The sequence below is a fragment of the Sapajus apella genome, unplaced genomic scaffold, assembly GCF_009761245.1.
Source record: "Sapajus apella isolate SASKATOON/1434 unplaced genomic scaffold, GSC_monkey_1.0 scaffold107, whole genome shotgun sequence".
Lineage (NCBI taxonomy): Eukaryota > Metazoa > Chordata > Mammalia > Primates > Cebidae > Sapajus > Sapajus apella.
The window spans coordinates 3,254,614-3,277,089 of NW_022437047.1; the positions used below are offsets into that span (position 1 = coordinate 3,254,614).

The following is a 22,476-nucleotide window of genomic DNA, read 5'->3' on the forward strand; positions in this document are numbered from 1 at the left end:
CCCACTTCTCAATATCCTTGCAAGGACTTGTTATCATATGACATTTATGATTGAGCCATCCTAGTAGGTATGAAGTGGTATCTCATGGTGGTTTTGACTTTTATTTCCTTGAGGACAAATGTGAACATATTTTCATGTGCTTATTGGTTATTTGTGTATATTCTCTGAAAAAATCTCTAGTCAGATCCTTTGCTCATTATTTAGCTGGATTGTTTGCTTTTGAGATGTAAGAGTTCAAAAAAAGTATTCTAGATATGCCTCATAGACATATGATTTGCAAATATTTTCTCCCATTCTGTAGGGTTTTATGTGGTGACCTTTGAAGCATATGGTTTAAAATTTTATGGAAAGCTGTTTCCTTTTGTTGCTCATGGTTTTGATGCCGTATGTAAAAATCCATTGCCAAACCCAAGGTCATGAGGATGTGCAATTTACTCCTGTGTTTTCTCCTAAGAGGTTTTACAGTTTTAGCTCTTACATTTAAGTATTTAATCCATTTGGAGTTAATGTTGTATATGGTGTGAAGGAAGAGCTCAAGTTCATTTTCATGTATGTGAATATCCATTTGTCCCAGCACTATGTGTAGAAAAGTATATTCTTTCCCCATTGAATGGTCTTGGCACTCTTGTTGAAATCAGTTGAGTATAGATGTATGGTTTTATTTCTGGACTCTCAGTTCTATTTATTTGATTTATATGTCTATCATTATGCCAGTACCATAATATCTTGATTACCATTCTTTTGTAGAAAGTTGGAAATCAGAAAGTATGAGTCCTTCTTTTTTTATTTTCAGGATTATTTCTTGGTTCCTTAAATTATACATGAATTTGATAATGAGCTAATCAATTTCTACAAAGAACTCCATTGGGATTCTGGTAGGGATTACATTGAATCTCTGAATCAGTTTAGGGAGTACTACCATTGTGTTGTCTTCTGATGCGTGAACATATGATGTTTTTCCACTTATTTAATGTCAGTAATGTTTTGTAGTCTTCAAAGTTTGGAACTTCTTTTGTTAAATTTATGTCTAAGTATTTTATTCTTTTTGGTATTATTTTGAATGTAATTGTTTTCTTAATTTTATTTTTAGATCGCTCATTTGCAAATATACAAAATACAATTGTACAATTAATTTTCATGTATTGATTTTTTATCTTGTAACCTTGCTAAACTTGTTTTTTAGTTATAGTAATTTTTTTAGATTTCTTAAAATTTTCTATATATAATATCAGATAATGTCATCTGTGAATAGAGATTGTTTTACTTCTTCCTTTTCTATCTGGGTGCCTTTTCCTTTTCTTGCCTAATTGGCCTGAGTAGAACCACTAGTACAATGTTGAACGGAAGTAGTAAGAGCAGACATCCTTGTCTTGTTCATGCTCTTAGTGGGGAAAACATCCAGTTTTTCACCAGTAAGTATGATGTTAACTATTGGTTTTTCAGAAGCCCTTCATTATGTTGAGAAAATTCCCTTCTATTCCTAGTTTATTACTTTTTATTATGAATGAGCATCAGATATTGTCAAATCTTTCTTTCACTTACTGGAATAAGTAATTTTGATATTTATTATATTGATATAATGTATTAAGTTAATTTTCAGATGTTAAACCAACCTTGCATTCCTGGGATAAATTCTACATGGTAACAGAATATAATCCTTTTGATATGCTGCTGGATCTGGTTTATTAGTATTTTGTTGGGATATTTTACATGTATAATTGTAAGAGATATTAGTCTATAGTTTTCTTGTAATTTTTCCCACCTGGTTTTGGTATCAGGTTAATATTGGCCTCATAAAATAATTTGAGAAGTACTCTCTCCTACCTTTTGGAAGAGTTTGTGAAAAATTAGTATTTATTCTTCTTTAAATGTTTGGCAGAATTTGTTAGTGAAGCCATATGGGTTTTGGCTTTTCTTTGCGGAAAGGATTTTTTGTTGTTGTTTTGTTTTTGACAGTGCTTTCTACTTTACTAAACATTAAAGCACAAATGAATGTTTCCTGTGGAGGAGGACTAAAGGACATCAGGGAAGGAGAAAGTGATACTTGGGAAGAGAATCACACAACAAGACCCATCTTCACAAAAAGGGCTCAATATTGATTTCCAGGGAGGAACAGGGCATGGTCAGCTCAAATTTGGTGATAACATCAGGATGAAAGACCCCAAGCTTCCTGATGCTTTGACTCCTGGCAAAGATCTCTGAACATCGCCCAGGGAAGAAAGCAGTCCCTTTTCATAATTTGATCACACATCCCCCTTTATCTTCAAATGTTCAACAGGAGGTACATTGAGCAGCTGCGTAATTCTGTCCAGATGCATATGGATGACCTTAAACCCAGGATTCTTGTTGTAATAAACAGCAAGAGATGCCTGTAGTTTTGTGTGCCTACATCTCTGTTAGAATCTTTTATTACACTATTAGAGATTTCAAATAGTTTCAGAGGAAGGAGCATCTGATTTGTTTCTGTGGTCTTCAGAACACCAAGATGAAGGATAATGCATGCCACCTGTAATTGAGCTGTTTTAGTTTTACATATATGGACTGCTTTTGTTGCAGAGATATCCAAACAAAGTTTATCAGAAATATCCTCCTGGAGCAGAGAGCAAAGGCGAGTGCTTTAGTGAAGTGGATTCAGCTACCATGTCATGTCTGAGAAGTTTTTTGAGCTTATTAAGAGGAAATTGATTACCTGTGGTATTTATGGGAAAGTCATATTCATATTGTTATATTCATAAGCAATTGCTGCATCTTCTACAATATCACATGCATGGATAATGTCAGCTGTGGTCAGAGGGGTTTTATTCTCAATATGATTCCCATTGCCTATGACTTTGGACTTCAAATACATTCTGGTCAGAAGCTAGGCAAGATTTTCTGGCGTTTCTTTGATTCCATTTTTTTTTTTTCTTTTTGGTAACAAGATCAGCTTTCACTATATCTCTAAAAAAATTTTTAATTAAAATGTTTTTATAGAGATGGGATCTCACTATGTTGCCCAGGCTGGTCTAGAACCCCTGGGCTCAAGCAATCCTCCCACCTCAGCTTCCCAAAGTGCTGGGATTACAGGTATGAGCTACCACATCTAGCCTCACTGTCTCCTTTTGGCAAGCTAGTTCTGGAAAAGTATATGATTTTTCATTAGGAAAAGTACCTCAGTTGCTTCAATCATAATTTGGTTCTCGATATATTCATGGAAATTGGTGACAAGATAATATAAAGAATTCTTTTTTGCCTTAGTAAAGTCAGTTCCTGTGCATTTGATAAATAACTTTCTAGTATTTAGTGTCATTTTGGAGTGATCCTCATTAGTTATGGAAGGCATTGAAAGGATGACACCCTTGCTATCATAGATAACTAGGTACAGGGGTTTTTTTTCAATGACATGTTAATAGTGTTTAAGGTGGTTGTCAGTCTTGTAACATGTTCATTGGCTCATAGACTGTATACTCCTTAGCCTTATTTAGGGCTTGAACCTGATATCTAAAGGACACTTTGCACAGTAAAAGTTAATGGGTAACCAAGTGTCCAAATCATGGGTTCCAATAGCAACTAATGCTCTCTTCCTGTAAATATCCTGATGTAATTTCTCCTGACATTCAATGAAGCTGTCATATTGATCTTTAGTAAATCTTAGATTTTGGAAACTGCTGCTACTGTAAAAGGGCATACCTTAGCTATCTTTTCTGTGATAATCAATTTCTGGATTTTTCCATTAGACGTTATCTATTCATATGCCAGAGCCTTTATCCTTTCTTTGAAGACCTGAAGTCCTCAAACCAATCCTTCCAGACACATGAGACAATATCTATTGACAGAGACGTTAAATTTGTAAAGACCATTAGAGGCCCCTTCTGCCTTTACATTATCTTGTTTGTTACTTATTATTTCCTTCTCAGTAGTAATGTCGTCAACTTCCAGACCAAATTGAAAACATAGTTCATCAAATTCTTCATCAGTGTAGATCTGGCCCAGGGCTTGGAAGAACAGAAGGTACTTCTTTGTGGTTTTTTGATTACTCATTCCATCTCTTTACTTACAAGTCTATTTATGTCATCTATTTGTTCTTGAGTCACTTTGAGTAAGTCGTATCTTTTAAAGTATCAGTTTCATCTAGTTTATCTGATTTGTTGGTGCAGATTTTTCATAGTATTTCTTTATAGTCTTTTTTATTTCTGTAAGGCCATTAGTAATGTCCCTCTTTTGTTTTTGTTCTTGAGTCTTTTCTTTTTCCCTTGGCCAATCTAGCTTAAGTTTGCCATTTTTGTTGATTTTTTTCAAAGAATCGGCTTTTGGTTTCATTGATTTTTGTCTGTTGTTTTCCAATTCTCTGTTTCATTAACTTCTGCTCTAATCTTTATTTCCTTCAGTCTGCCTGCTTAAGGTTTACTTTGCTCTTCTTTTTCCATTATCTTACAGTGGAAAGTTAGGTTATTGATTTTATTGATTCGGGATCTTCCTTTTTTTTTTTTTTTTTCCTAATACAGGCACAGACTTGCTTTTGTTACAGAATTTTCTCAGATTTTCTTGAATAGATGTTTTTTCATTTGATGCTTATTATCAGGCCCATTTCCAGAGGCTTCAAATTCTGTGTTTGTATAAACAGTTTCACTGAGGAACAGGTCAGCTGAGCTCCTCCTGTGGTCACGCCAGAAGCTGATCTCATGCTTCCTTTTTGTTAGAGGATTTCAGGGGACATAGGGTGTTGACTCTGTGGATACTACCAGAGGTAAGACAAAGTCAAAAAAGAGTGTACTTCAAGGAAGGTAGGCAGTAGATGTGAAGAGCCGGGACACTGGACATGAAGGAGGGGTTAACATTTTCAGTGCAAATATGAAGGTGGAACTTGGAATAATGGGTGTGGGTTTAAGCTGAATATTAGGATGAACTTTTTGGAAACTAGAATTCTGTCAGTGCATGAAGCTCTCCCCTGTGTTTGGGCACCTGTACACTCTCAGAGATTGTCCACATTGTCAAGGACACTGTAGAAAAAATTTCCTCACTGGTGGGATGATGGATGATGTGACCTCATTTCCTTTCAAACAAAAGCTTCAGAGACCATTGCATGACAGAGTCCCACAGATGACTTTAGGGATAAGGATCACAGCATACCATGTTTTATGAGAAAGGGAGGGCAAATCTCTTTCTAATAAGTATAAAACACATCACCAGATATATACATCTGTGCGTACAGTTTATTTTTTGCTATTTTATTTGCAAGTAAAGAAGCCAAGATATCTTCCAAAAACAATTAGAGTTGATACAGTAAGATTGTTTTCTTCTTTGATATGTATTTTTAAAATATATATATTTTTGAGAGGAGTACTATAGGAGCATTTTGAAATTTGAGTGTTTCTAGGTGTATTTGTATGCTAGTGCTGCCATAACACAATACTACAGGCTGGGTGGCTTAGAGAACAGAAATTTATTTCTCACAGTTCTGGAGTCTAAACATCAAACATCAAGGTACCCATAGTTGTGGTTTGTTCTAAGCCTCTCTCCTTGGCTAGTAGCTGGCCATCTTCTCATTGCGTTCTCACAGGGTCGCCCCTTGGTCCGTGTGTTGCCTGTGACTTAACCTCCTCTTATATGGACACCAGCCAAACTGGATTTGGGACCACACATCTGACCTCATTTTATCTTAATCACTTCTTTAAAGGTCTTTGTCTTCAAATATAGTTACGTTTTGAGGTACTAAGGATTTGGACTTCAACAGATGAATTCTGGAGAGATACAATTCAGTCCCCCACACTGGCTTTTGCTTCCCCCTCCAATGCTGTTTCTGTTCATAGTTTTCCTCTAGCAGTGATCAGCAGGAGGGTGCAGAGAACTCAGAATTTGGAGAAATTCCTGCTGTCATTACTTAACCATTGCCTACCTTGGGTCATAACAGATTTGGCTTTCAATTGCCAGATTGCTGGCACCAGCACAGTCGCTGCTTGGCAGCTCACGGGTATTTCTGCAGAGAAATTAGGTGGCTACCTGGAAGGACATCCTGCATCTCATTGCCAGCCCAGTTGCACCCAAGTGAGTTGAGACACAGTAGCCTTGCAGATAAAACAGCCTTTCAACAGATCTTCCAGGGAAAGCAATAGCACATCCACATTTGTGCTAAAGATCAAGAACACCTCTGATTGCTTTTTTGCTTTGTTTTGCTTGTGAAGCTAATTATGCTTCCACAAATCTGCTTTGTTGACTCCTGCAACACATATTATCAGCTAATACATAATACATAATGCATCCTATTGAAGCCAAATACGTGAATGAGGTAGAGACCCTTATACCCATCCTAAAATTTTACCGTAGACTCACTCCTTGGCCAATTCTTTTTATATGGCAAAGTTTTGAATGAATAAAATGATATAATCACATATATTCTTTCATGTGATAGTCTCACATTTTTTTTCATGAGAATCTTACATATTCTTTCACTTATGCTATCATAAGTGTTTTTTTCCCTCTCCTGTTCACAAAACAAATTGTCATTTCAGCTAAAATAAGTCACCTCAAAATTTCTTCTTTTTTTTTTTGAGATGAGTTTTGTTCTTGTTGCCTAGGCTGGAGCACAATGGCACAATCTTGGCTCACTGCGACCTCCGCCTTCTGAGTTCAAGCGATTCTCCTGCCTCAGCCTTCCAAGTAGCTGAGATTATAGATGCCTGCCACCATGCCTGGCTAATTTTTGTATATTTAGTAGAGACGGGGTTTCACCATGTTGACCATTCTGGACTTCAACTCCTGACCTCAGGTGATTCACCCGCCTCGGCCTCCTAAAATGCTGCAATTATCAAAATTTATTTTCTAATTACAAATGTAATTGTCAGGAAAGACAGAAAAGGACCAGGTATGGTGGCTGATGCCTGTAATCCCAGCCCTCTGGGAGGCCGAGGCAGGAGAATTGCTTGAGCCCACAAATTGAAGACCAGCTTAAGCAACATAGCAAGACCCTGTCTTTACATTAATTAAAAAATTTGGCTGGGTGTGGTTGTGTGTGCCTGGAATCCCAGCTACATTGGGAAGCCGAGGTGGGAGGATCACTTGAATCTGAGAGGTGGAGGCATGAACTGAGATTGTGCCACTGCACTCCAGCTTCAGTGACAGAGTAAGACCCATCTCAAAAAAAAAAAAAAAAAGGAAAAGGAAACACAGAAATAATAAAAATCACAGTTAACTGCATTCTCTCAAAATAACCATTGTAATTTTTTCACATATTTCCTGCCTTTTTTTCTGTGCATGACCTGTCTTTTACATCTTTATATTCATGAAATTATAATAACGAAATACTGTTTTTTTCTTTTTTAAAGATATATTTATTTGATGCCGTGACTCGGATAATACTGTTTTATTTTTAAAAATTATACGACATGGCAGGGCATGGTGGCTCACACCTGTAATCCCAGGATTTTGGGAGGCCCAGGTGGTGGATCACCTGAAGTCAGGAGTTCTAGACCAGCCTGGCTAACATGGTGAAACCCTGTCTCTACTAAAAATATAACAATTATCTGGGCATAGTGGTGGGTGCCTGCAGCCTCAGCTACTTGGGAGGCTAAGGCAGGAGAATCACTTGAACACAGGAGGCAGAGGCTGCAGGGGGCTGAGATTGCACCACTGCACTCGAGCCTGGGCTATAAGAGCAAAACTCCATCTAAAAAAAAAAAAGAAAAAATTACACAACAGTTACTGTGGAAATTTTCTTGAATATTTTGTAATATAATTTTAATGCTGAGTGGTATTCTAGATTATTAAACATTCAGGTAAAGAATACTGAGTTTATTGCCTTTACCTATATATCTTTGAGCATATATCTGATAACTATATTTGCCTAGTCTTCTTCACTAATTTGAAAGGATACAGTTAGCATATAAAAAAATGCCCAGATGTAACTGTGACTATTTATTGGTTTTAACACTGGTTCACTGATTTTTCTCTTCTGGCATCAGTATTGTTTTGCCTTAGTTAAAAAAAATATAAGTTCAGGTTAAACATCTTGCATTGTGAATAGGAAGTATTTTATTATCTTTTCTCCATGTTACTGTTTTGGGTGAAATTTAATTTAGCAAATGTAGTGTCTATATCAATATGATCTAACATCTTTCTATCTTTTCCTTTATTTAATTTCTTTTTAACCACATTTTCTGGAATCTACATTATGGTATCACATAATAATGGTATTAGCAAGTTCCTTTATCTATTCATATATTTAATGAGAATACTAATAATGTTTCTCTATGAATTTGGTTGTTTACTATAGGTTCTGGCAGATTCATTTGATCTGATTAAAGTTTTTTTTCTACCTAGTTTACTAGTTTTTCTTACTATGAAAATTTTTTAATCAAATTCAGTACATAGTACTGAATTTTTTTTGTCTTTTTTGTCTTTAAATATATTTTGCTACATTAAGAGATTTAATATGGTATCCTAGTTGCATTGCTGAGATAAACCCTTTTTGCATACTCATGGGTTCCATTTGCAAAAATTTCATTTAGGATTTTTGCATTTTAAATCTTATAATATCCCATCTTTTTTTTCCTTCTTGTCCTCCCTCTTTGCTCTCTTTTTCTGATTTTGATTCAGGGGCACTGGGTTAATCTGTTTGCATAAAGTAAGCTAAAAACGATTTTATTTCACCATTGTGTGTTCTGGAAAAGCTTAGAAACATTGGAATTTTCAGATATTTGAAAGTTTATTAAAACTTGTCCTTAAAAACTGCTGATAAGACCTTGTATCATTTTAAAAGATTATATCTTTGAAGCCTTTTTAATGTTTTTCATGGATTGTCTTTCCTAGAAAATCATGTTTTATATAAAACCTCAAATTCATTATAAATTATACCTATTAATCTAATTAAAAATCTCCCATTTCTTTAATTTGACTTTAACTGTTTCAAACATGTGTGTGAGTTTTCAATTTGTTGTTGTTCAGGCCTGCCTAAGGTTTATGTTTTTAGTCCTTTCAGAGTTTTAATGATGATGTCTATGTCTATTGTTTTTTATTTTAAGTTTCTAATTTCCCTCTTTTCTATCTTAAAACAATCTTTTACTGCTAATTCAATAATATCCTGAACTGTATACTTCTTTTATTTTCAGCCTTTTCTAATCTATGCATTTGTAAATGTTTCGCTGAACATCGTCTTGGGCTTATCTTGCAATTGACTAATGTAGAACCTGTGGGTTTTCATACTTGTGCTCTCAAAATTGATTTCTAAGTACACACACTTTCTGTTCTTGTATCTTTCATGGAAGATTTGGTGTTTTGCTTTTCTAGTGAGTGTAATTTTTCTGGCTTTTGTTTTTAATTTTATCGTGCTGCTTGCAGAGAATGTGGTATCCATGATTTCAGTTGTTTGGAAAGTAATGAACTTTTTCTCTGAGGCTTAATGGAGGATAAGATTTTATCCATGTTTTCCTACATGTTTTCAAGTAATGTGCTTGCTCAATCGGATAGAGAGTTTTATATACCTTTGTCTAATCTATACTGATGACTTTTTTGGTTATTCAAATTATCTTAAACTTTTGTTTACTTGATCTCACTGTTTCTGAGAGAGTTGTAATTGCATCCCATTAATTTACTTTTCTATTTCTTTTTGTATTTCTGTCAGTTTTTCATTTATTTTGGGAGCTGTATTTAGTTCATGTATGTTTTCTTTTCCTTTTATATCTACATGAATTATTCTGTTTGATTTTTTCCCTCAGATTATATTTTTGTGATATCAATATTGTTACACTTCCTAATCTTTGTAAGCATTTTCATGTATTATTTTCTATTATTGTCTTTTTAAATATGTCTCTTACAAATAATGTTGTTTTTAAAAAATTGATTTGAATACTTCTATATTTCAATGTGGGAATTTAACATATAACGTGGTTTGCCTTTAGTCATATTTATGATTAACATTTACTTATTTTTAAAACTTTGAGATAATTGTGGAGTGGATTCACATGCAGTCGTAGGAAATAATACAGAGAGATCCCTTGTACTCTTTGCTCAGTTTTCCCCATTGATCAATTTTGCAAAATTATTATATAATATTACAGCCAGGGGATTGGCATTGATATCATTTGCCCTTCTTTAGTCAGTTTTACTTGTATTCTTTGTGTGTTTGTGCTGGAGTCATCTGAGCCTGATGACCTGCCAATTAATTTTTAAACAACCTTTATCCCTCCCAAGTTATAGTCTGTAATTATCATGTGATTGTATGTTGTGTGTGTGTGTGTATGTTGTGTGTGTGTGTGTGTGAGAGAGAGAGAGAGAGAGAATATTGGGAGACATCATTTTGGATTGTTTTATGTCCTCTCAGTCCTCATCATCACCTCATTTGCACCATTTTAATAAATAAGTACTCTGTAAAAGTTGATAGTATTTCATCTTGGGCTCTCAGCAAGCCTGTGAGCTAGTTATGCTTGACCTTGAAGGAAACTGAGTGTTTGAGGCACTGTATGCTTCAAATTATTACACAGAATAATTACATGTTAATCACTTCTAATGACTGATTCTAATATACATAGTACTTAAGTTGTAGTTGAGTGAATTCAAGGATGGTAATTTCCAACCTTTTAAAATATGCAAGGATAAACATATAATTTTCATGTGGGCCAAGATAAGATAGAAAATCATTTTTGCTTATAACATTTTGAAGTAAATTTATATTTTATAGTTGGAATAGTCTGAATGTTTATGTTTCCCCAAAATTCATATATTGAAATCCTAATCCCCAAGGTGATGGTATTAAGAGGTGATTGGTGCTCTTCTGAGAGAGATCCCAGAGAACTGCCTTGCCCTCTTCTACCATATGGGAACACAGCAAGAAGGTGCCATCCTGAGACAGCAGACACTCTCACCAGACACCCAATCTGTGGGTGCTTTGGTCTTGGACATTGTAGCCTTCAGAACTGTAAGAAATAAATTTCTGTTGTTTATAAGTTACCTAGTTTATGGTATTTTTAAATAATAGCCTGAAGAGACTAAGACACATAATTATTGTATTGATTATTCAGATTTACAGAAATATCCTCTGGAATTTGCTAAATCTTATATGTAGTTGAAACTCTGTATCTGTAGGGAACCAGCCCCCACATCACCCATGGGTATCCCAAGTTCGGTGGCGACAAAGGATTGAGAAAAAGACAGATTAAGAGTGAAAGTGGGACCAGGGGGCCATCACTTGTTACTCGAGGCAGTGAAGGCCCCAAGCTCTGATCTCTCACACTATTTATTGTTTACAGTCACTTTGATCTATAGGGTAGGGTTGGAGTGATGGTGGGGAGAGGGTGACGTGATGGTGAGATGGATCAGTGAGCCAGAACTGAATCAATGAGCCGGAACTTGTGTGTCATTCTAAAGATTGATAACAGTGGTAGTTTGGGAGTTTCACAAAACAAGACAATGTGGTTATCTTTAGCCTATTATCTATGTGCAGCTGGTGGAACTTGGGCCTTAGAAAGAGCCTATGAGTCTGGTTACGTCTCTGTGCTACGAAGGGGTTTTATGTCCTTGAGTACAGTGTTTATGGTAACAGAGCTTAGGTCACCCTGCACTGGAACATGAGGTATGGAGAGGCCTTCCTCCCCAGAGGCCTCTTCTGGCCTTCTGCAGTTTATTGTTCCTGATTTCTTTTATACATATAACCAGTTTATGTAGGCACACTGTAAACCCTTTCTCCACTGCTGCTTCCCCCAACATGTATCCACTTGGACTATCTTTAAGATAGTCTGATCCTCTCAGCATACAATAAATGTAAGCCATGTTTACTCCGAAGATGGTAATAGGAGTTGACCTGGAACGTCTTTTTTCTTACTGCCTCCTGTTCTTATCACTTGTTTTCTGGCTTCTGAATCTGGCCTCAAAATCACATTTGTGATTTGGGGGTTGTCCTTAGAATTTGGCATTTGAATGTGATCTCACTAGATTTTGATTCTGGGCCTACCTTTCATGATCTTTAGCTCACACTTACGCTCCTTTCTTTTTGCATTACGATGTTTGTTCATCTATCCAATAAATGTCCTGGTTGGGTCTAACTTTGAGGGTAAAAAGAAGACTGAATTTAGCCCAAGCTATTCAGAGGATACCTGTAAATATCCTACAGAATACTGTAGAAAAAATAAAGAGTATTGGGATGCAAACTTTGGGGGGAACAATAAGTAGGGATAGAGGGAACAGAGAAATAAAATACTTGGGTGATTGGTAAAAGATAGAGAAGCCTCTTGCTACTGGGCAAGCCATCAACAGGTGGAGAAGGGTACTGGTCTAGCACATTAAGAGAAAGCTATCTCGTAGGTGTGGCTCACTATCACAGATATATAGTTTTGAAACAAATTATGTTTTTTTAAAAAGTGGGAATGCTCTATAATTTAGTCTACGTACATTGAAGGATACTGTGGGAAATAATTCCTTCTTCAATTATTTCTGCCTAAGAGGCTGGCAACAATCTCTTGACCACCAGGATGGCCAAGGAAACATTTCTGTTACTGTCTGGGTAATTTTTAGATCTTATTTAATAAGTTTATGCTGAGATGGTGCCTTCTTTCAGGCCTTTTCTAAGTATGTAATTTTAACTTGGTTGAAAGATGGGTCTCTATGTTCTTTTTTGGTCAGCTTTTTCTTCCCTCTGTCTTTACTTCCCTGAACTTCCTTTCAAAACTCTCTTCATGCTCATATAATCACAACCTAACATAAATTTGCCTTTTAGGAAATCTTTTGGAAAGGATGTTGACTTGGGCACAGGTGTCAAACTCTTCCATCCCAGAATCCATCTGAAATACAAACTGTTAGAAAAACCTGCATTGACCCAAAAATAGTGTAGAGGAGTTATCAATATGCCAAAAAGTCTAATAAAATTCTGTTATTTATCATAACTGCCCCTCAGCTAAGCGATGGTGCCAAGGGCTGCTGGGCTGATTGCCTCCCTGGGAAAGCAAAAGAGCTATCACAGGAAACTATTAGAGGAGACGCTGGTGACCCTGGTCCCTTCTCATTCAGAGTGTGGGCTGGAGAGGAGCTCAGACCATGGCCAGATTGAGAATAGTCTGCCTGGAACCAGAATTTTGCCACTTTGAATCAATGGCATTTAGCAAAAACTCATATGGGCCACTGAAGTGGTAAATCCCCAAAATGGTAAGGGTTCTTCCCTTGGATGACAGAAAGTTACAAAGTAGTGAGTGTATTAGTCAGTTTGCATGCTGCTAATAAAGACATACCTGCGACTTGGTAATTTATAATGAAAAAGAGTCTTAATGGACTCAAAATTCCACATGGCTGGGCAGGCCTTACAATCATGGTGGAAGGTAAATGAGGAGCAAAGTCATGTCTTACATGGAGGCAGGCAAGAGGGCATGTGCAGGGGAACTCCTATTTATGAAACCATCAGATCTCATGAGATGTATTCACTACCATGAGAACAGTATGGGGAAAATTGACCCCATGATCCAATTATCTCCACCTGGCCCTGCCCTTGACATGTGGGGATTATTATAATTCAAGGTAAGATTGGGTGGGGACACAGAGCCAAACCATATCAGTGAGTGAGGCCTGATGTGGCCTTGCTGTACATTTCATGGGAAGCCAGGAGGAACTGGAGGCAAAGTGTCTAAGCTCTCCATCTCAGAAATGTAGAAGTGGAGTCCTGATGGGTAGTGATAACTTATGGAGAAGTTATTCACATGATTTTGTGTTAAATAAAATCTTTCAATAAATCTTTTATTTTGCATTCAAAGGTGATTAAATAAGAAAGTAAAAACTTTTTTTTTTTTTTTTTAAGAAATCTGATTATATCATTAAGCAAAAGGAAAAATCAGATGATATCTCAATGGATCAAAATGTTCTTTGAGTAAATCCCATATCCATTCCTAATGAAAATAATTCTTAAGAAGTGGATATAAAATTATGTTTTAAATGATTTTATATCTATCTTAAAGGTATGTCAAGGTGGCAGTATGCATCAAAGCCTTAAAATGTGCTTATCTTTTCCCTCAATAATTCCATTTCTAAGAATTGAACAAATGAATAATTCAGAAATGCACATATTTCCTTTTGAGAGTTGTTATCTATAATACTAAAAACTGAGCACGACCTTCATATTCAACATTTGTAACTTAGATCTTGACAGTACTGACACAAAAGAAAAATCACATCACTGTTCAGCCTTTGGAAGTCACACTGTAGAATCAGGGTTGGCAAACATTTTCTGTAAAGGGCCAGGTAGTAAATATATTGGGCTTTGGGGTCTATGTGCTCCCTAACTGCAACGATTTAACTTTGCTGTTGTAGTGAGAAAGCAGCCATACACAACACGTAATGAATGGCTGTGGCTGTATTCCAGTAAAACTTATTTATGGACCTTGAAGTTGGAATTTCATACAGTTTTCTTTCACCACAAAATTATATTCTTTTTCTTCACCCCCTGACCATTTAAAATGTAAAAACCAGTCTTAGCTCACAAGCTATAAAAATGCATGCAGTAGGCAAGATTTAATCCTTGCTCTAGAGGAATATGTTATAATAGCAAATAAATTGATTATATATTGATAAATAAAAATAAGTTATGAAGCAATATGTACACTACCATTCTCATTTTCTAAATAAAAACTACTTGAGAGAGAAGTAAGTTGGGACTCACCTCCAGAGAGTATTATATAATAGTTGGTGTCTGACAGTGTGGTCATGGTGCAAGCCGAGGCTTGAAAATAATGCTCTCAGGTTTCCTCTTTCTTTCTTGGACCCTGCTCTTGCCATGAGAAAATACCTAGGCTAGCTTGCTAGAAGGATGCGAAGCATGTATTTAGAGCCAAGCTGTCCCAGTCAGGACTATCACAGAGTAGCCAGTCCCCAGGAACCTGCCAACTGAATCCCAATGCATGCACGGCCTCTGATAAGATTATCTAAGCCCAGCCTCGATGAGCAGAACCGCTCCCCAATCCACAGACGTGTAAGAAGTAATAAATGGCGGTTTTTGTCAACCATTAAGTTTGGATGCAGTTTGTTATACATCAATGTTAGCTGAATCAGATGGTTTTGAGTAATGGTACTGATGTCTAAATCTGCAGGTAATCCAGCAGAACTAAGCGGGGGCAGGAGGACCAAGGTGATAGATCATGGAGGTACCAGGGAAACCAGCTCAGAGCAGAGGGTAGGACTCCACATCAGTGGTGGGGGAGGCTCTAATTCAGAGGGACATTTTTTTATCTGGTTCTCATGACTACATGCCACCATGTTATTCTATCAAAGACCAGGAAATGGCCTTGCTAGCCAAGAACGTGATTTTCAGGAGATACCTCATCCTTGTTTATAACACTCTTTGCTGAGCAGGTTAGAACCATGGGGGCTTCCTAGGAATTGTGATTGCAGCCATCTTCAGGATTTGTTTCTGCATGCTGATATGGAATTTGGGCCACAAATCCTGAAATGTTTTAATAGTTTCTTCTAGAAGAATTAGGTACTCTCCTGTAAATGAATGTCCATGGGATTGTCACAAATATTTCTGAGTTCCTAAGATGGATATGTATAACAGGGCCATCTCTGACCTAAGTATTTTGACTTTTTGATCAGGAATGGTACCCTTTATTATTCTGTGCCAAAAGGGGGCATCTTAACAGTGCTGCATATACAGTTGACCCTTCAACAATATGGTTTTGAACTGTGCCAGTCCAACTAATGTGTGGATATTTTTTCAAACAAACCCAGATCAAAAATACTGTATTTGCAGGATCCAAAACCCTTGTGTAAAGAGGGCTTACTTTTCCTATACACAGGTTCCTCAGAAATGATGGCAGAACTTGAGTATGTGTGGATTCTGGTGTACACTGGGGTCCTGCAACCAATCCCTGGTAATACTGAGGGATGACTGTGTATACATAATGAATTCAGCAACATGAAATTGCTTTGGTGAACATAAAACTTATTTCCCTCCTTTTAGTGAATTCTTTTCCACCTAGAAACTACAATCTATTATGAGATTTTCACCCTGCTGAGTAGAAATAACTTTAAATCCTTCACTTTTGCGTGGCTCTTTACAAAACCCCTTCACATAGAGCACTCCATTGATTCTCATTACAATCATATGAGACAGGCATTAGTATTCACATTTTAAATAAGAAGAAACTGAAGATAGGAGAATAACTTATTTCAGGTTCAAGTTCATTAAGTGGCAGAAATGGCACTTCAAACTCAGGTCCTTTGATTTAAAATCCAACTCCCTCTCCCTGACAGCACAACTTTCTCCCTGAGCACAGCTTCTTAGGTTAGCTGTGTGTGATTGATTCAACCAATTTTCTCCCTCCGAGGCAGAGGAACTGGTTTCTGCAGAGCATCACGTGCTGTTTCCAGGGGTCCCAGCTACCGAGCAAGTGGAAAGATTAGTTGCTTGTTAGGCGGTCGTAGAAAACATCTGCAAAACTCCTCATTTGTGTACCATGGGAATGTGATTTAGGCATATCAGTCTAGAATCGTACTCTAGAAGTCTTGTAGAATGTGCATTAACTGAATTATGGAACCATGTTAGATCCTTCTTTAATTTCCTCCGTGTCCTATACTTCTTTTATTGGCAACATCATTCTTCACATTCCATAGGACTTTTTGTTCCCTTTTACTTTTCCTCTTGTCCTCATGTTTGAATGGTGGCATCTAACCAGATGCCAAGCCATGTGTGTCCCATCACTGTGATGTCATTAATCTCTCTTCCCATCCCTTCATTCCAGGGCTACAGCCTTATTCAGCCCCTTGCAATCTTCTACATAGACCAGTTAGTGAACAGTCACATGGGAAGTCTGTTTCCTTCTCCCTCTCTCTTCCCATCCTTACTGTGTGCATTGCCCCCAGATTAACCTTTGGAGGCAGAACTATATAACTTCTGTGTTTGTAGAATTCTTCAGTGGATCACCACTGATTGCAAATAAAGTAGTAACTATAACTAGGCCTCCTAGGATTTTTTATCTTTTAGAACAGTTTTAGATTCACACCAAAATTGAGCAGAAAGTACAGAGTTCCCACGCATCCTCTGCCTCCATCCCATGTACAGTCTCCCCCCCATCAACACCTCACATCAGAGTGGTACATCTGTTATACCTGATGAACATGCATAGACACATCATTATCACTCAAGTTCTTAGCTGACATTGCAGCTCATTCTATGGGTTTTGAAAAACGTATAATGACTTGTATCTACAGTAATATTATCGTACAGAATAGTTTCATTGACCTAAAAATGCTCTGTGCTCTGTCTAGTCAACCCATCCTTTCCACTGGCCTCTGGAAACCACTGATCTTTTTACTGTCTCCATAGTTTTGACTTTTCCAGAATGTGATATAGTTTGAATCATGTAATATGCAGCCTTTCGGATTGTCTTCTTTCAGTATAGGCATCTTAGCTTCCTCCATATCTTTCCATGGCTTGTTAGCTTATTGCTTTTTAGTACTGAGTAATAATCTATTATTCAGGTGCTGAATAATAATCTATTGTCAGGATGCACCAGATGATAGAATATCCCTTTTTCTATTCACTTACTGAAGGATGTCTTTGTTGCTTCCAAGTTTTGGCAATTATAAATAAAGCTGATAGAGACATCCTTGTGCAGGTTTTCGTGTGGACATAAGTTTTCAACGCACTTGGGTGAATAAAAAAGAGCATAAGTGCAGAATCACACTGGTAAAACTACAGTAGTCCCCCGTTGTCTGGTTTTGCTTCTCATGGTTTCAGTTACCATGGTTCAGCCATGGTCTGAAAATAGGTGAATACAGTTCAATAGGATATTGACAGAGAGACCACATTTGCACAACTTTTATTACAGTATATTGCTATAATTGCTCTCTTTTATTATTGTTAATCTTTTATGTGCCTAATTTATAAACTTTATCATAGGTATGCTTATATGGGAAAAACATAGTATATATAGGGCTTGCTACTACCTGAGGTTTCAGGCATCTACTGGGGGTCTTGGAATGTATCCTTCATGGGTAAGGGGGTACTACTGTATTGTAAGGAAGTACCAAAGCTAGCTTCCAAAGTGACTGTACCATTTTACATTCCCACCAGCAATAAAGGGAGGTCCTGTTGCTCCATATCCTCTCCAGCATGTCTGGTACTGTCAGTGCTCTGGATCTCGGCCATTCTAGTAAGTGTGTAGTGGTATCTCATTGTTGCTTTAATTTGCATTTCCTTAATGAGGCATCTTTGTACATGCTTATTCATGATCTGTATATTTTTTTTTGTGAGGTGTCCAGGTCTTTTACTCATTTTGAAAACCGGGTTCATTTTCATATTGAGTTTTAATAATTCTTTGTATATTTTGGACAACAGTCCATTAGGTGGGTCTCATGCAAAGATTTTCTCCAAGTCTGTGGCTTGTCTTCTCATTCTCTTGATGATATCTTTCATAGAATAGAAATTTCAAATTTGAATGAAGTCCAGCTTATCAATTATTTCACAGATCATGCCTTTGCTGTTCTATCTAAAAACTCATTGCCATACTCATGGTCATCTAGATTATCTCCTGGGAGTTTTATAATTTTGCATCTTACACGTAAGTCGATAATACATCTTCAGTTAATTTTTGTTAAGAATGTAAGGTCAGTGTATAGGTTCATTTTTTGGTATGTGGAAGTCCATTTGTTACAGCACCACTTGTTGAAAAGACTATCTTTGGTCTATTGCATTGCCTAGGATTCTTTGTCAAAGATCAGTTGACTATATTTATGTGGGTCCATTTCTGAGCTCTCCATTCTGTTTCATTGATGAACTTGTCTATCCTTTTGCCAATATCACACTGTCTTGATTTATGTAGCTTTATAATAAGTTTTGACATCCAGTAGTGTCAATTATTCAACTTTGTTGTTCTTCAATATTGTGTTGATCATCTGGGTCTTTTACCTCTTTGTATAAGCTTTAGAATCAGTTTGTTGATATCCACAGAGTAGTTACTAAAATTTTGATTGGGATTGCATTAAGCTTATAGATCATCTTGGCAAATACTGAGTCTTTCTATTGTGTGTTTTGTTTGTTTGTTTGTTTTTTTGGAGACAGTGTCTCACTCTGTTGCCCAGGCTGGAGTGCAGTGGCATAACCTTGGCTCACTGTAACCTCCATCTCCTGGGTTCAAGTGATTCTCTTGCCTCAGTCTTCTGAGTAGCTAGGATTACAGGTGCATGCCACCACTCCAGGCTAATTTTTGTATTTTTAGTAGAAATGGGGTTTCACCATGTTGGAGAGGCTGGTCTCGAACTCCTGACCTCAGGTGATCATCTGCCTGCCTTGGCCTCCCAAAGTACTGAGATTACAGGTGTGAGCCACTGCATCCTGCCAAGTCTTTCTATTCTTAAACATGAAATATCATCTAATGTATTTAGTTCTTGGATTTCTTTCATCAGAGTGCATGGTTTTCCTTATATAGATCTTGTACATGTTTTGTTAAATTTATACCGAAGTACCTTATTTTGGGGAGTGCCAAGATAAATGATAGTGTTTTTTATTTCTAGTTCTGCTTGTTCATTGCTGGTACATACAAAAGTTGTTGACTTCTGAATATTAACTTTATATCCTGCAAACTTGCTAAAACTATTTATTAGTCTCAAAAGTACTTTTGGCCAATTCTTTCAGATCTTCTTCACAGAAAATCTTGTCACCTGCAAACAAAGGCTGTTTTAAGATTTTCACAATTTGCCCTCAACTTTGTCCTTAGCATCATTGTTTGCAGTTTACCTTCAATCATCCAGTATTTTTTTTACTTTTCTGGTGTGTGTTTTGCCTCTTGAGATTACTCCCTTTTTTGTCGTTGTCCATATCCAGAGGAGGCAGTGGGTGCAGTGGCATCATGTGCAAGCTCTGAAGCCAGGTTCCTCCTACTTCTGTCATTTACCTGCTGTGCGGCCTTGGGCAAGTTACTCAACACCATTCATTTATAAAGTGGAGATAAGAGTATCTTCCTGATCTATGTCAAGAGGATTGAGAGAAGTGCAGGGCAGAAACTGGGCAAATGCTTAGTAAATACCAGATAAGATCCAGATACTTTATTGAGATACTAAGTTTTATCATGTTTTCCTTTATATTCTTCTTCCCCCTATCAGGATTTAGGGGAGGAGACAGAGGTAGATTTTAGTCAAGTCTTTCTGGATTTTGTTTCACATAGACCTTGACTTTTGAGGAGAACGGTGAAGACCTTAGGAAGGCTTCTGAGGGAAATGAGAAGAGGAGGATGGAATGCCTGCAGATAAGGAGAGAGTCTCAGGAAGCAAAGAGAGTCTGGTTCTTACAAGCAGTAGAAACCTGCCCTTTCCCATCATGAATGCCTGGAGGAATGGTAGGACCTGAAGGGAATGGATTCAGGCAAATTCTAGCCTCTCCAGAGATTGTATCAAAAGCCTACAAGGAAATAGCAAAATGACAGTCTCAAGAGATCATGTGGGTAAAGACAGTGAGTGTGCAAGCAAGCATTGGTAGGGGAAGGTGATCTGCTATGAAGGAGGTACCCTTGTTACCTTGGAAGTTATAGAACTTTGGCATAACCCTAGGTTGAAAGGATTGAGGACTCAAGAAAGATTAACACCTAGCAAAAGGAGTTTGTAGTCATAAGTTGGTTCAGGAAAAATAAACATTTATTGCACACCTGAGTTTGCTGACTGATACATAGTAACTACACTATCATCATCTTCATTGCCTTATTATTATGTTACTTACACTTTCAGCAATGCAGTCTCTCCTTATGTCTATAAGTCCAAATAATATTTATGTTCCCAGGCCTATCTCCATTACCTTCTCTGTGAAGCACTGCCTGATCACTCACCTGGAATTGCTTCTCTCCACAAACAAAAACTGGTAACTCCTAATGCTCATGTGTTGCTTCCACTAGTAGGCTGGGGAGTTCCTAAGTGTGGAATTAATTTTTTTTTGCCTTTTTAAAGAACCTATGCTTGGATTTACTGTCTTTCTATATGTACCTTTCTCTGTCTCTCTCTCTACATATTCATTTATTTCTAGTGCCTGTTTATACATCCTGAAGTCTAATAGTAACACAAAATGGAAGAAATTATGAGGTCGAGCAGGAAACCTTGTAAATCTTCCTCTCTCCTTTGCTGCTAGGGGTTTGCCATTATCTTAAAATGCCGGAACTTGAAACTCTTTGAGCTCAAAGTGAATAGGCAAGCGCATCTGTTTCTTTAGACATAGGTGTTCCTTTGGCTCATTCTCTTTAACGGGTTCATTGTTTTAGGACATCTCTGCTAGTCCCTTGTATTATTCTTGGGCATAACTGAAATTATGCACTGGTATTAAATGTTAAGTGATTTAGAATCTTCAAAAGGAAGCTGGAAGCCTTAATTTGAGAAATCTGGGATATTTTTGCAATGTACAGAGGACCCATTTATACCACAACAAATGAGTATTAGGGGGAGAGGCTTTTATAATCTATATACATCTATGTAAATAAGTTTGGGATATTCTGTTTTACTCTCCTGTACAATTAATTTGATGAGTTAACGGTACTAGCCAGCATCAACTTGGTCTTATTTAGGTTTTCTTGGGACCCAGATGCTTTGACTACTGAGTATAAAAGTCCCAAGTCCCAATTCAATAATAGTGTCCTCATCAGGCCTTGCAAAGTAGAGAGCATGGTGCCTCCATGCTCAAAGAATGAGCCACTTCAGTTCCAAGTAAGTTTACAAGGTTCTTCCTTTTTAAATCACGTTATTTCTTCTTTAGAAATTTAGCTATTAAGTCCCCACTGGCTTAAATAGCTGTGAAACATTGAACATTCATTTGCTTTTGAGCCCTAAGTGAATAGCCAAGAGGATCTGCTTCTTTAGAAAATATATATTTTATTCTGCCCATTGCGTCTAAATGAATCTATTGCAAAGCTGTGTTTACCCACATCCATATGCAAATATTGACTTATGCATTGCAACAAAGTAAGCTTGCTAGGTTTCAGAAGGAAAACACAACACAGATAAACATTTATAAGCAATTCAAATATTAAAGAGCTTAAACATTTCGAAAGACATTCAAATATGAGCTTTTCTGGGATGTCATTATGGTGCTGCAGTCATTTGCAAAATATAGTTACTGAAGTACATAGCTTTTATGTGTGAAAGTATGCGTTTATTTTTTGACAGCAATAAAGTCAATATGTTAAGTATTCATACCATCCTTTCTAATAGTCCTTCGGGAGATATACTCAGCTCTATATTCTCTTTTAAGGTGATACTATAGTAAAATGAGACAGTAAATTTTATAGACTACTGTAGGTGTTGCTAAATATTCCTGGAAATCATGGGTAAGGATTGTTCTAAATGTTTACTCTGAAGTTAAGAGGTATATTCACTTTGCAGCAGAATATGTCATTTTAGCCTTCTTGAGTCTGGTATTTGTTCCTTGAATATAACTTGTATTAAGATGTCATAGAACTCTGTTAGTATACATGCCACTCCTTTGAATCCCAATAGCTGTTTTTTTTTTTTTATATGCAATTAGACTAAAACTCAGTTTTAAATTTTTCTGAGGAA

General features: G+C 36.9%; 1 pseudogene across 1 annotated transcript; it reads right to left on the bottom strand.

Moving 5' to 3' along the window:
- Positions 1-1,946: 1,946 nt before the first annotated feature.
- LOC116537217 lies at positions 1,947-11,965 on the bottom strand (annotated as a pseudogene). Its single transcript, XR_004263023.1, has 3 exons — positions 11,948-11,965; positions 3,081-3,723; positions 1,947-2,926 (listed from the first exon to the last, which is right to left on the bottom strand). The product of XR_004263023.1 is annotated as a phenylalanine--tRNA ligase beta subunit pseudogene (transcript).
- Positions 11,966-22,476: the final 10,511 nt, after the last annotated feature.